Below are 14,573 nucleotides of genomic sequence, written 5' to 3' on the forward strand. Positions count from 1 at the left end.
GTCCCTGGGAACAGTAGTTTCCCAAGGCACCTGAAAATCTTTATACAGAAATTATTCATTGGGGAAACTGCAGATTACTGGATTATAAAGCAAGCAGAGAAGTAATATCTGTAAAATACAGGTAAAATTATTATGGCACCAAATGCATATTCCATATCAAGTAATTCTTGACAATGATGATCTCATTATTGAAAAGCTGTATACAGCCTCAAGTCCTCTTTAAGAACCCAGTCTTACTCATTTATTTGTACTGCTACTGCTGTCACATCCACTGCCTGACACATGAGGCACAGCCTTCTGGCTCAGTTTTGTGACAGGTTAATCTTCCTATTTAGTGCTGCAAAAGCCAGGAACATGAGTGTGTGCTTGCGAGGGTGAAAGGTAAAAGAGAAATTGGTTGATGAGTAAGAAGGAGAAAAGGAAGCAAGAAAAGAAGAGAGGATGTGGGAGTTGACAGAATAAGAGAAAAGAAAAATGATGTGGGAAAGGGTATACAGGAGGAAATGAAGCAATTGCATCCCAATGCTGACACAGAACAATATCCTATCTGCACATAAAGGAAAGTGGAGGGGGATAGTTACCTGAAATCAACCTACCACTAAACATACACCTCCCATTCAGAGCACAGCACAGGCTACATTGCCAACAGTCAAACCTTATGCTATAACCACATTGTGGTGTACCAAAGGGGTGGGTGGGGTAAGGAGGGGTGGTCTTGCGGCAAGATAAAACAAACTTTCCCTCTCTTAATTTCTCTCTCTCTTTTCCATAAATGCAGCTGCTATTGTTATCTCGAGATGATCTTGGAGGGCCCATATCCAGCCTATCATGAGGCAGCTGCATTGGTTACCAATTAGCTTCTGGATCAGGTTCAAGGTTTTGGTTCTTATCTTTAAGGCCATTCGCAGCCTGGGTCCCGCATATCTGAGGGACTGCTTGTCTCCTTATGACCCCCACAGGGCTCTTCGCTCTGCGGGTTTGAATCTGCTGGTTGGCTCTGGTCCCCAGGAAGTACACCTGGCCATGACCAGGGACAGGTCCTGGCCTCAACATGGTGAAATGAGCTCCTGGAAGAGCTGAGGGCTCTAACAGAGCTATCACAGTTCTGCAGGCCTGCAACACAAACTACATGCACTTCTAATTCTCTTATTAGCAGGATCAGGGACCACAGTTGTGCCCTGTCTGGATGTCCACACACCACATGAATATTGACTGCAGATCTACAGACCACATGCCACAGCAATCCATAGAATACAACAGTGAGTACTAACCATCATGGTAACCCAGCTACATACACAATGGGAAACTCACAAGAACAAGAACTATATTCACTTCTAATTTTCTAATTAAGACAAGGGGCCCCTCACAGAAAAAAAAACCTCACAGCAGTATTTAATGAGGGCCTATCACTTACCCCTATAGAATACTTTCATGTGGAATCCAGAGAATGCAACAGTCATAACAATGCACTTATTTTCTCATGAACATAGTCAGGTAGAAACACTGTATCTCCACAGGAATAACAAAAACAGCCACATGGCAACTGACTCTAGATCCTCTAGAACAAAACCCCCCAACCTTTTTCCAGTTGAGAACCGCCTTCGTGGGTGGAGGAGAGCTGCCGGCCTGGGCGCTGCACATGCACATTTTCGCCAGCAGGTGGCGCTAACATGCATGCGCAGAGTAGCCGTGCATGTGTGTTTTCACCAGCAGGGGGTGCTAACGTGCATGAGCGGCATCTCCGTGCATGTGCATGCACATTTGCGTCCACTGGCGTGCCAGAGGCCATGCCTGCCTCTTCTTCCCCCCTCACAGCCTGGTGAGCTTCTCGCTGCAGGGGGGGGGGGAGAGAGGCAGGCATGGCTGCTGGCAGCCTGGTACTGAGGCCTTCGCGGCCCTGACCCGGGGTTGCCGACCCCTGCTCTAGAAAACACAGTGGTGAGTCCTCTCAACCAGAATCACACACTCATATTCACACCAATTCATACCAATTACATACATTCTTACTTCTCTCATTACCAGGGTCAGGTTCTAACAGTGCATCCACTTAGGACTAACAAATATCCACATCAAGACTGACTGCAGACCTACCACTTGCAGGTACAAACTAATATCACCAAGAATCCGCAGAAGACAACTTTGACTCCTAAACAAAGTGGCAACACAACCAGACAAATCCACACACAATTAAACACAAACAAGGTCAACCCTAAACAAAACACTAGACTAAAATAAACAGTGACGATTTCAGCCTCAGATATTTCAGCCATGCCATGCCATGGCCAAAACGAGATAGGACAGAACAGGACATCTATGTGGCAAAATGCCGAAAGGCAATCTATGACAAGAAACACAGCAGCCAGTAGTCTGCAGACAAAATCAAGATGGATAACCAATGTCTCCATGCATTACAATAAAATAGATCACTACAACTAATTTAGGCAGAGCCCCTACTCATGCATGCAGTTGGTGTCAAAGAAGCACAAGACACAACACTTCACTTCTCTCTTCAGAGAGCACAACAAACACCCATCAAACGGCCTTACAAAACACAAATGCACAGAATACAGTGCTGCAACACTCCTGTGGCACCATGACCAAGATTTGTAAGTACTGTCAGGGAAAATACTTTCCAGGAGAGGGAAAAAAAGTGCAGGCATTCTCAAAATGCTGCTGTAAAGGCACAGTTACATGACACCACATTAGAACTGCACCATTAATAGAACAATGCAACATGAGCACTCCACAAAGTTCCTAAAACACATCTACTCCATAGACAGCTCCTTGGCATTAGTATCTATGGGTGCACAGATGGCTCATCCACCAGGATATGGCACCTACTGGTTTAGAATCAATGGTACCATCTACTACCGCACAGGATCACTTCACCCTCAAAACAGCTAGCAATGCAAATATGCACAACTATAGATGCACAAGAAGCAAAAAAATACTACAAATCCCAGAAAACACTGAGGCCCATTCCGCACAAGAATCAATGTGGCCAATTGCTTACACTAAGCAATTCCAGAATTTAAAATAGTGGAATTCAGCATTATGCATACCTGCCTTTGTAGTTGAATTCAATAGCGTTGCAATCATTTCCCACAGGTTTCCGGTCTCGCCAAAAATCCCTAGAAAGGAAGTGATTTTTTCTGTGCTTTGTCCCGCCCCTGGCCGTCACTCAAATGAACAGCCAATGGGCGGCCGTTATCATGCTCCCAAAAAGCCCCTTTCCCTTTAAGACAGGTTTAAAAAAAAACACACACACACACACACACACATACTGCAATGAATCTGCATTGATTCGTTGCAACGGAGAGACCCATCTAGCTGGCAGGTGGTGTATGAGCTGATGATTCATTGTTGCCACGCTCCCCCGAGTGAAAAAAAATCCCCCTCCGTGCACGGGTGCGATTTTCGGCCGAAAATAAAGGGAACTTGCAAACGGGGCTGTGTTGTGCTTGGTGACTTGAGGCGAGCTTTAAAGCAGCTCTGTGGAGGGACTGCAGCCGGAGAAGCCTCGCTGGGTGAATGAAGGCTGGCCGGTTCGTTGCTCTCTGCTCGCTCCGAGAGAAAAAAAATGGCGATCGCTTTGCCGGAAGTTCAGAGGAGAGAGCCAGGAGGAGGGACTTTGCTGAAACCGCAACAATGGGAACGCACAGGTCTTTTTTGGAACTGTTGCAGATTGCTTGCAAGAGTGTAGCGCTTTTCGGAGGGTGAATCCACTTTTCTGGATTTCCCTTTAAGCGCTACAACAAAGCGCTTTTTGCTGATCGTTTTCAAGAGTGTGGCAGATTGTGTGCGACCTCGTGCATAACTGCAAATTAGTAGCGTTTACAATTTGCCACACTCCTGCTACATTTTACTTGTGCAGAATGGGCCTGAATGCAACCCAAACCTTTACAGACATTAAGCACCTTCATGACAAGCCACAGTCCATTTGCACAGGCATGCAAGATGCTATATAAGGAGGAGCAAGAAAGCATCCAAGAAACCCCCCCCAAAATAATTCTGTACCATCCACTGTCACCATGGCCATCATTGAGGGCTAAAAACATGATCCTAGATGATACAATGCTCCATAATCAAATGAGGGAGCAATCATATTTGATACTGATGAAGACAAATCACCCACACACTGTGACTTGATAATTCACTGCCACCAGGGAATAGCCAACAACAGGCAAACAGTGTATCAGCATCCTGGATTCCAACTTAGAACCCATGGTTTACCCAGTTCACTTTTCATATTGGGATCAAAGCTGGGGCAGGAATGTCTAATCACCACAATCCATGTCTAAAACTAGAGTACATGACCAAGAACAGGTGTCTCCCAGATGCAGTACTTCCAGTACCATCTATCCATCCAACAGGCATTTGATGCATTCCTGGCAGTGGAAAAAATTACCCAGCAGTACATTGTGGATGTCTATGTGAAGATGGAGGCAAACAGGCTAAACTACATCAGAAACAGTCAGACAAACCATAGCCACATCAGGGAAAGACCAAATGCATCATCATTTTAAGGCAGCCAAAGAAACATGATGCAGAACTACCAGGACACCATGTCAATTGTTAGACAGTACAGGATGCCAAAGCTATTCATCACAATGGACTGAGACCCATAATAGAAAATTTGAACAGCCAAACTGCTGAAAACAGACCAGATTTGGTCACACACATCTTTCACCGAAAATTAACAGCACTACTAAAAGACTTGACAAAAAATCACATTCTTGGAACCCTATATGCAAAGTCTATGCCACTGAATTCCAAGAGAGGCCTATCCTATGCACACATCCTGCTCATCCTTAAAAACGAATACAAACCAGACACAACAGACATAGTGAATTATTCTGCAGGATAAAATCATACTTTCCATGCATTTAGGAATGTCTTCCCCTTTCAGAATGAAACACTTAAAAAATCACAGTGACCCTTATAGTGCCTATCTTCTCTTCACTTGAGTCAAAGATAATGGGATATAGTTATTCTTTGATATGACTTACTAGGGATTGTTATTTTCTCTTCTTCCAGGCATTTTATCATAAAGACATTTACAATTTCAACTTTAGCATACTAAGTTTTCAGAGGTCTCCTTCTTAAAATTATGTTGTCAAACTAACAACCACAATTCTTGATTGCATGCCATGCTGCTTTTACAAAACTTGTGTTTAAGCTAAAAAGTAATTGCTTTAGATTAATACTCAAATAATTTGTGTACTTTGCCCTTTGTTTTCTATTAACCTCAGGGCTTTAACCTTTCAGATATTCTTTAGCATTTTCCTCCCGCTGTCTCCATAGACTGTACAGAGAGCCACAAAACACAATGAAATTGCCTCCTCTCCCAATTTGTATTCTTGAGTCCATATGACATTACCAATCTCTGCAGTAATAAGACTTCATAAAAAAAGGTCAAAATTTGCCATTGGCAAAGAAGGAGCTCAGCTTGATGACTTATAACATACAATGCTAAGCACCTCATAAATCCGCAGCGATGATTAATGACTTATTGATTACCAATATGCAAGCTCACTACATTTGAGGGGGGAAAAAACCCTCATTTATTTTTCATACGATACAAAAGTCATTTAGATTAAGTCGTCTTCCTGCAGTATTCTCTTTCCCAATTGTTTTAAGTCTCACTCATAACAATCAGTTCATTTATTTGAATGAAAATATTTCTAATTTTCATATACTTTTAAATCAAACACTTAGAATCATAGAATCATAGAATCATAGAATCATAGAGTTGGAAGGGGCCATACAGGCCATCTAGTCCAACCCCCTGCTCAACGCAGAATCAGCCCTAAGCATCCTAAAGCAATGGTCCCCAACCTTTCTGAGGCTGGGGACCGGCAGGGCATCGGGCCGCACCCGTGGGCCGCGCCCGCACGGGCCGCACATGCTCGATGCGCGGCCCGGACCTGATTTTCTCTCCCCGCCCTCCCGCAGTAGGAAGCTTCCCGGGCCGCAAGCTTCCCGGGCCGCAAGCTGTGGGGAGGGGGCGGGGAGAGGGAGCCGCGGCCCGGCATCCAAGAAAAGTGTGTATCCAACCTTTGCTTGAAGACTGCCAGTGAGGGGGAGCTCACCACCTCCTTAGGTAGCCTATTCCACTGCTGAACTACTCTGACTGTGAAAAAGTTTTTCCTGATATCTAGCCTATGTCGTTGTACTTGAAGTTTAAACCCATTACTGCGTGTCCTTTCCTCTGCAGCCAACAGAAACAGCATCCTGCCCTCCTCCAAGTGACAACCTTTCAAATACTTAAAGAGGGCTATCATGTCCCCTCTCAACCTCCTTTTCTCCAGGCTGAACATTCCCAAGTCCCTCAACCTATCTTCATAGGGCTTGGTCCCTTGGCCCCAGATCATCTTCAAGGGTCAAGGGTCTCCCTGGGATTAAGGTCTCTTAGATCATAATCCATGCATTAATTTAGGAATTAAATTGCAAAAAAACTACCTTTAGCTTCAGAACACTTTGGAAATTAGTTCCATTGATGTCAATGACACAAACACATCCCAGTTTTGGTTGGCTGTACTCAGTTTTCTGATAACTCCTTAGGCTTTGTTCTGATAATCAACACTTGTGTTCTGTCACTCAGTCCTCAGTATTACTCATTACAAGACTGTCCTCATACCTTTTAAAATATATGCATACACAATTCTACAGTTCTCTGACAACTTATCTAAACTTTTCTGCTAACTGCCAAGCTCACTGGGAGAAATATATGGGTGGGTAGAAACACAAACCTGTAATCCTAGAAACATGGAAAAAATAAATAAGGTTGCCCAGTGTCTGCCACGTATAGAAACAAAGGGGGAAAATGTTTATGGGTTCATTTTCCCAGTAATCCTTAAGTTACATAACTGCATGTACGTGAAACCCATTATTTTCCTTTGTCTGGGGAACACCTGGAAACTTTGGGATAATCACTTATGCTAAATTATTTGTAGTATAAGTATTCTCTTGTTCACATTATACACATTAATAAAAGGGATCTCTGGATTAACTGTATATCTACTTCTGTCAATTTATCTTACTACCACACGCTGATTCATTACTGCTGAAATTAAGAGTGAAAACATAATGTGAGATAATGTTTGGAAGGCTACCCCAAGAACAACATTTGCTAGAAACATGGAAGTGCCATTTGGTATTACCAGTATTTCACCTTGTTTTGTTAGAGGATGAGCATGAATAATATTGCCAAGCATTTATTATTTATTCCATTCTGGAGATTTAGTAATCATTAAGCATGGTTAAAGGTTTGACATGAATATGCTCCTCAAGTGATCTTATCTTGCTTGAGATCATTCAATTACATGCAAAGAGAGCTCCTGTTAGAAATGAAAATATCTTGTTTACTGGAAAACAGGCATATTCCTGAAGTGGTAGATGGGCTATTAAACCATACAACCTATACTATAACATGCACAATCATTTTGACCTCTCCTTATGCTTGCACAGACTCATGCACCCTCTAAATGATCAACATCAGACAAGCTATATTGTCTGCTTTTTGCACCTGCACAGGTGGTTGCAGGAACTGACTACAAGGTAGTTACATTCATGAAAAGACATTGAAGGCACATAAAGGCACTTAAGTAGCATGTCTCAATTCAAAAATCCATTTTTTCTCTATTTATTATGGGCCTTCTAAGAACAGAACATGACAGCAGATGCAGGGGCCTGGCTACTGCAAGAAAACAATGAACATTTTAGGCAATGAACAGTTTGCCAAATGGTTAGCTCTCTGCTTGCAATTAAGCTGAATTGAGTATTTCCAAGCATAATGAGCCATCATTGTAACCTGCTCACCTGTTTGGCAAATGAGTACCTACAGTTCCTAAGAGCAAGAGCTACAACATTCATCTGTACTGCTCTATGGGTGGCAACTGCTGTTCTGGAAACCATCATGGCTTGCTTAGGTAGGTGAATTAACAGTGGTTAGCAAGATGCAGAGTTACACCTGCTTGCCCTCTGACCATGTGATGGAAAGGATGCTCCCCTTCCACATGTGAGAGCAGCATCCACGCCAAAGAAGAGAGGAGGAAAAGCTGGCTCAGAAATTTCAAGAGTCCTAATGCCATACCGACCACATTGAGAAGACAGCCTGTGATGCTGTCATTGTAGAGGTGGTCCTCCCAAATTGTCAGCAATTGCCCAGTGATGCCAAGCCCTGACAACAAGTGAAGAATGAAGTTCAGGAACAATAAAATAAGCTGAGACTGTAGGGTTACAATAATTATTTGCTTGGACATGGCCTAACAGCTTGCCTGCTGCCCTTGGAAATTCACCTGCAGAGGTGAACTTATCAGAAGTGCCAACAAATAATGCAGTAAAGACTGACTTATGAAGGCAGAGTAATTTCACTACTGTAACAAACAGCATGTTCATAAACTGTGCACAGTTAGAGGAAATCTGATTTAAGCCTCCGGCAAAGGGTGAAGGAAAAAAACAGTGCTGTCTCACAGCTTCCACTGATACGGCATTGTACATCTAGGGCCACATCAATGAGTTTTATGTTCCCTTATCTAGTTTTGTTATATTTGTTCTACCTCACCCTATTTCTCTGATAAAGCACTGAGTTAAATTAGGATATAGATGATCAAGGTTTTCTAAGGTTTCACATATGCTTCTTTTCTACCATCACCAATGAATGGTCAGAGTTATTATTCATCTTAGAGCCAAAGACTGGGCAGATCAGTCAAAATTAGTGTCCTAAGTTCCCTTACTGGACACTCTGGAGTTGCTATCTTTTACTCTTAAATATATCAGCTCCAAACCATTATTTCCTAAAAACAGCATTGTTACAACACTGATTACTGGAGAAGCACAGACATATGCACTACTTCAAAAATATACCCCATCATGTAATACGGAAAGGTATCAGATAATTAAAAAGGGTCCTAGTACCAGAACATAATGGTTTTGTGTGTGTGTGAATATATTATTATTATTATTGATATTGTTATTATTGTTATTGCTATTATTATTATTATTATTATTATTATTATTATTATTATTTTATATCCCGCCTCCCCGCAAAGGCTCGAGACGACTCACATAAAATCCCATCCCCTAAAATCCATAACAATGACAATAAAATTACAGTAATTAACAACCAATTGATCAACAATATACCACATCTACACCCATTCACAAGTTTCCTTCTTAACAATGCTGCTTCTATGCTTTCTTCATGCTTCAAAAGCTGCTTTAAATTTGACTGTAAACTGGCTCGTGCCTGTGCTGGAAGAGCCTCTACCATCAAAGGAAGGACTCACCATTAGTAGAACAGATCTATGGGACTGAAACCACAGGTTCTATATTGACACAAGGCTGAATACGAGAAGAAGGGGTGGGGCTGGTGACTGTGATCTTGTCCCGCACATTACCTGCACAGGCATATCGTAGAAGCAAGGAAAGTGAGTGTTAGTCTTGCCAACTCCAGGTTAGGAAGTTTCTTGAAATTTGGGTGTGAGGTCTTAGGAGAGTAGAGCTTGAGAAGGGATCTCAGTGGGGTGCCATGCCATAGTCCACCCTCCAAATCAGCTACTTTCTCTAAGAGAATTGATCTTTGCTCTCTGGAGTTGATTCTAGAAGATCTCCAAACCCACCAGGAAGCTGACAACATTGGGAAGCCTCAATTGTTCTATAGAATACTTGTCTCCTCTTTCTAAACATCACTGTTCTTCAGTTGGTAAATCATATTGACATCTTGGTGGTAAGGAAGTCGTATTGAACCCTAGGAATTTAAACAGAACTACGAAATATGTAAGCTATTGTAAGCTGTACAGGCTACTGCAATGTCTTATTTTAGGAATTTAATAAGGTATTTATTTTCCTTCGCTTCAATATTTTCCTGCAATTTTTCATGTTCCATGCTATTCATCTACATAGTCCTTTCCTGTTCAATATCAGTATGCAGGAACTAATTTCTATGTATCTCTTATGAGTGTTTCCTCCAGTTTACAACCAGCCTCCCCAGTATTAAAAAATAAAGATAAATTTTGTTTGACTGTCTATGCATCTGCATTGGATCTCTCTATTAGTTTACAATTTAGGAAAGCAGATATAGAAGCAGATGAACAATGCCTATTTTAAATGGCAATGGAAATGATTAATTTGATGTCCTACAGGCACAATGCTATAAAAAGTAACTTTAGTGGGCTTGTAATATATTGAAGTAAGCACTGTATGTACTTACAGCATCAGCAGTCAATAGCCAGTAAAGGCATTAAAATAATTCCATGGACGAGAGAGAGAGAGAGAGAGAGAGAGAGAGAGAGAGAGAGAGAAGGTATGTTAAGAAAAAGATTGTCAGGGTACAATCATGTTGCTGTATATCAATGACTGTGAGCCAAAAATCGTAGGTCAGGTTCCACCCTGATGAAGCTATTTCTCTAGCTGACAACTGTCAAAGACATCTTGGGAACCCATGAATATTCAAGAGCTGTTCAGTGGCACATTTGGCATTTTGAAGCCAGGAAAATAGAACTCATGAAATATGAAAGGACTGTTCCATGTCGCCTTGTAGCAAATGTTTCCATTAAGATGATATATGAACAAATTCACACCTTCATCTTCTGAGAGTGCACTACTGTACTTTCAATCAGTTGTATTACTTTTGCTTTGAAAGCATTACCATTGGTCGACATTCACTCTTCTGATAGGAAGATCTCTGAGGCTTGTGTTATAGCTAGTGTATTAAATGACTCTTAATATTGATTGATGGAGCCACAAAACAAGTGCTCTTTTCCGAACAGAATGGAATTCTATGCTAAAACGGAACTTTCTAAAACCCGGATGTTCTCTTCCAATTACTACCAGCCACTGGGATGGCAATCAGTTATATCTAGCTCTATTCAGATTGATCACTCTGAATATACAAGAACACTGCCAGTATGCACCACACCGATATCAACATTATCCATCCCTGAGAGCCATAGTCCCAGGTGATTTAGGTTGCTACACCTACTGCATTAAGTGAAGATAAAGGAACTGCACGGCACTTGACAACTTTAGATCCTCTTGCTTAGTTTTATTCATGCACTACAGATACAGATATAATTTTGGAGATGTTTTAGATTTTGTACATATATTTTTGAATAGTTAAATTCTTCAAAATAGGGTGAGAAAAATCATGTCAAACAGCTAAATTTCAGATTTCCCCCCTATGGGAAACTTTCAAAACAACGAAATTCATTCCAGAATAGTTTTTTTGTAAATCAGAGCCCACTATGGGCTGTTCTCCTGCATCATTTCATACCTCCAGTCCAAATTTTGTAACAAAAAATGTGTCCTACTTATCTGGAATTATCATGGAAGATTCTCCTGGACACTTACCATCACTGTGGAGAATGTAATGAATGTAATGAAAGGGCAATAGGAATATATAGGGCATATCAATTTATTGTTTTAAGATGCTTTTCCCATTAGCACAAAAAAGGAACAGATACTTTATAAGTAACAAAACCATTGTGTTTCAATCCTCCCTATCGTTAATTTAACTGCAATGATGTCACAAAAGTTCGAAAGCCAGGCTAGAAATGTCTTCTGCTTTGTTACTGACAGTTCAAAATGACCCTTTACAGAATTTTTAAATTGCAGGTATGCATTAGATTGTACTGCAGTGCTGATGTACATATTCGCAACTTAGAGAAGCCAATTCCCTTTTTCAATTTACAGATTTAACTTGTTGTCCAGAAATAAGGGGTAGAAAATTAATGCTAACAAAATTTTAACTGACCTCTTAATGAGATTCCCCTAGAGCAGGGTTAGTCAACCTGTGGTTCTCCAGATGTTCATGGACTACAATTCCCATGAGCCCCTGCCAGCATTTGGGGATAATAATTTACCAAGGACAAGGACTGGATAATAAGGACCACCCATGATAAATAGGGATCATTGGAAGAAACAGTGTGTTTGTATACATAGTCAGGGGGACATATGGCTGGGGTCACCCAACAAGCTTCCTCAATACAAGGGGGGTTCAAACCTCAGTCTCCTATGCAAAATTTTATAACATTTGTTATAAGTCTGAAAGAAGATATTGCTGCCATTCAAAATCTGAACACTGTTAAAATCCTATTTTAATTAGTTAGACTGATCCCCACCCATTTTGAATCCCAGATAATAAACAGTGTTATTGTAAACAAGTACACAGAGAAGTAATTCACACAGGGTTCAACAGGGTTTACTAGTGTGCAGCTGAAGTCTGGTTAAAGAAGTATCTGTTAACTGAAGTGACATTTCACATTTTCAGGAAGAAATCCATCATGTGGGGTGTCTGGCTAGGAGAATCATAAAGCTGTTTTCTCAGCATGAGATTGTCTAGGTTTTGGCACTGCACTCCCCTCAAAGGTCAGGAATGTGACAGTGCTAGACTGCAGATACACTGAAGCAGATGTAGCCTGACTCTTCCATACCTGTGTGACAGTTTTCCTTGGCAGTGAGGGTAAGACAAGACCGAAGATGAACAAGGACAGAGCATGGGTTACTGGAAACTGGCAATGCACAGAAGCTGTAGTCACAGAATGTTTAATGACACTGCTTGAGAATAATTGATTTTATTTCCCAAGAGCCTGGATATAGGGCTTGTTGATCTTTGCAATGCATTCAAGCTTACATGTTGCCAAAGTGAACAAGAATTTGATAAAGGAGGAAATAGATTCTATCTGTATCCATTTAATAAAAGAGAAAGTAGATTCTGATTGTTAGAAAATGACATTCCCCCCAAATGCAATTTAAACAGTATGCCAGTTAGCAAGCATCTGCTTAATTTAATTGGTCAGCTATCATTTCAGATTTTAGGACTCTCAGCAGTGGTTATAATATTTTGCAGCTATAGTGGAGTTTTTATAATATATATTAGCAAATTTATGCCTGTATTGATACATTTCCCTCTGAAATCTAGCAATCTATTTCTTTTCTTCTCTTTAGGAACTTCAGATTTGTTTCACATCAGAGATTCAATGAGAAGATGGACAGGTAGAAAGCTGTAAAATGTTCAGAATTTCACTCTGCAGATGTAGACAATGTCTTCTCCATACTTCCTGTACTCCTGATACAGAACCCACCATGAGGTATCTAACATTAAACAAAAACCCCACTGCCCATAAAAATCCTAGTTAACATCCACAATTGCATGCAATGATACAAACTTCTTGTCAGATTTCTCTTTATTCTCTAGCAGTTATAACACTGTGCCAAGCAGCTTTATACTAGTGCAGTTGTTTGCTTGGTATTTGTAGGTTGTGGCTGATCTTACCCAGTTCCACATCTAAATAAGTCAATGTAATGAGAATATCCCTAGTGTGAAGGGGGGTCATTTCTGTAAATTGGAAAAAATAGCGTCTTGCCAGTGCCATGGCATAATGCTATTAAATAACACCCCTCCAGCCACTCCTCACCTCCTGGCTCTCTCCCTTCCCTCTGTCACCTTCTTGTGCTTCTGGGCTCTCTGCATGGAGGCTTGAAATGGCGGAGGAGAGGAATGTGCTATACATGTGACTCTCCTCTGTCTGTCAATCAAGCCAGGCAGCCAATTACCTTTTCCCCTGTTTTAAAGGTCCCATGATACAAGATAATTTTTTTTAAGTAAAACTTTTCTGTTGAGATGCCTATGCATCTAATCATAGATGCAGAATGCTTTTTTAATGCTACCAATTTTGAAATCATTAGCCTTGGAGCATTTAGAAATTAATTTTGTTCCCATTCTTTTTGGGGGGGGGCGGGTTGTAGAGAGGCATGCTTTGCATGTTAACTGGTGGGGATTTTTTTTTTGCTTTGCATTGGCAATTTAAAGTGTATTCATTGCTCCAGGCAGTATACTTAAGAAAAAAGAGAGAGAGAGGGAAATGGAAATGGAAGGAGGGAGAGGCTTTGAAGGAGAGGCCATAGGAGACAGGCAGTAGAGGGACAATTGGAGAAGTTATGAGAATGGGGTCCCCCTGGCGAAGGAACCCTTGGAAAGCTGCACAGAGCCAGCATCAAACTCAGAGAGTGGAGACCAGCATGACAACCTACTTGGGAGCAGGGGACTGGATGGGGGAGGGCGGTGTTCCGGCCGTGGACAGGGACTGGGAAAGACACACCAGAAATAACCCGGTTAACTTCAGCGGGATGCTAATTAATTCAGCCAAACTGTCTCCCTTGCCAGCAGCAAGCTCAGACTGCCCTGCCATCCCCTCCATGAAAACACAAAGGCATCAACACTCTTCCAGCCAACCCACTGACATACACACACACGCTGCATGGTTGACACAAACATGTCTTCGTCCATTGTTAGTGGCTAGAGGGGAGCTTGAACTCCGCATGCACCCCTCGAGATCCTAGTCCTCCCACCATTCTCCTTGAGCCGGGACCAGCAAACTGGGATAATTAATCAGCATCTCTGATTCAGCATGGCAGCAATAGTAGCCCCTTCTGAGCCACAGTGCCCCTTCCTCTCGCTCATTCCTAAAGCAACAGCAGTGGCTTAACGTAGCAGCAGCAGCATGCTCACTCGCTCCCCACTGCTGCTCTTGCTCCAGCCTTGACAGCCCACTCCCTACTCTCGTACGCTC

General features: G+C 41.8%; 1 protein-coding gene and 1 long non-coding RNA gene across 4 annotated transcripts in view; one reads left to right on the forward strand and one right to left on the reverse strand.

Moving 5' to 3' along the window:
* GALNTL6 (polypeptide N-acetylgalactosaminyltransferase like 6) overlaps positions 1 to 14,573 on the reverse strand; it is a 542,786-nt gene that overhangs the window by 404,903 nt on the left and 123,310 nt on the right. The gene's annotated exons all lie outside the window — the stretch shown is intronic.
* LOC143845320 (uncharacterized) overlaps positions 1 to 14,573 on the forward strand; it is a 45,412-nt gene that overhangs the window by 7,781 nt on the left and 23,058 nt on the right. The window contains exon 2 of the long non-coding RNA XR_013234357.1: positions 12,949 to 13,091. This is a non-coding gene — a long non-coding RNA (uncharacterized LOC143845320). The remainder of the gene's footprint in view (positions 1 to 12,948; positions 13,092 to 14,573) is intronic.

The sequence above is a fragment of the Paroedura picta genome, chromosome 10, assembly GCF_049243985.1.
Source record: "Paroedura picta isolate Pp20150507F chromosome 10, Ppicta_v3.0, whole genome shotgun sequence".
NCBI lineage: Eukaryota > Metazoa > Chordata > Lepidosauria > Squamata > Gekkonidae > Paroedura > Paroedura picta.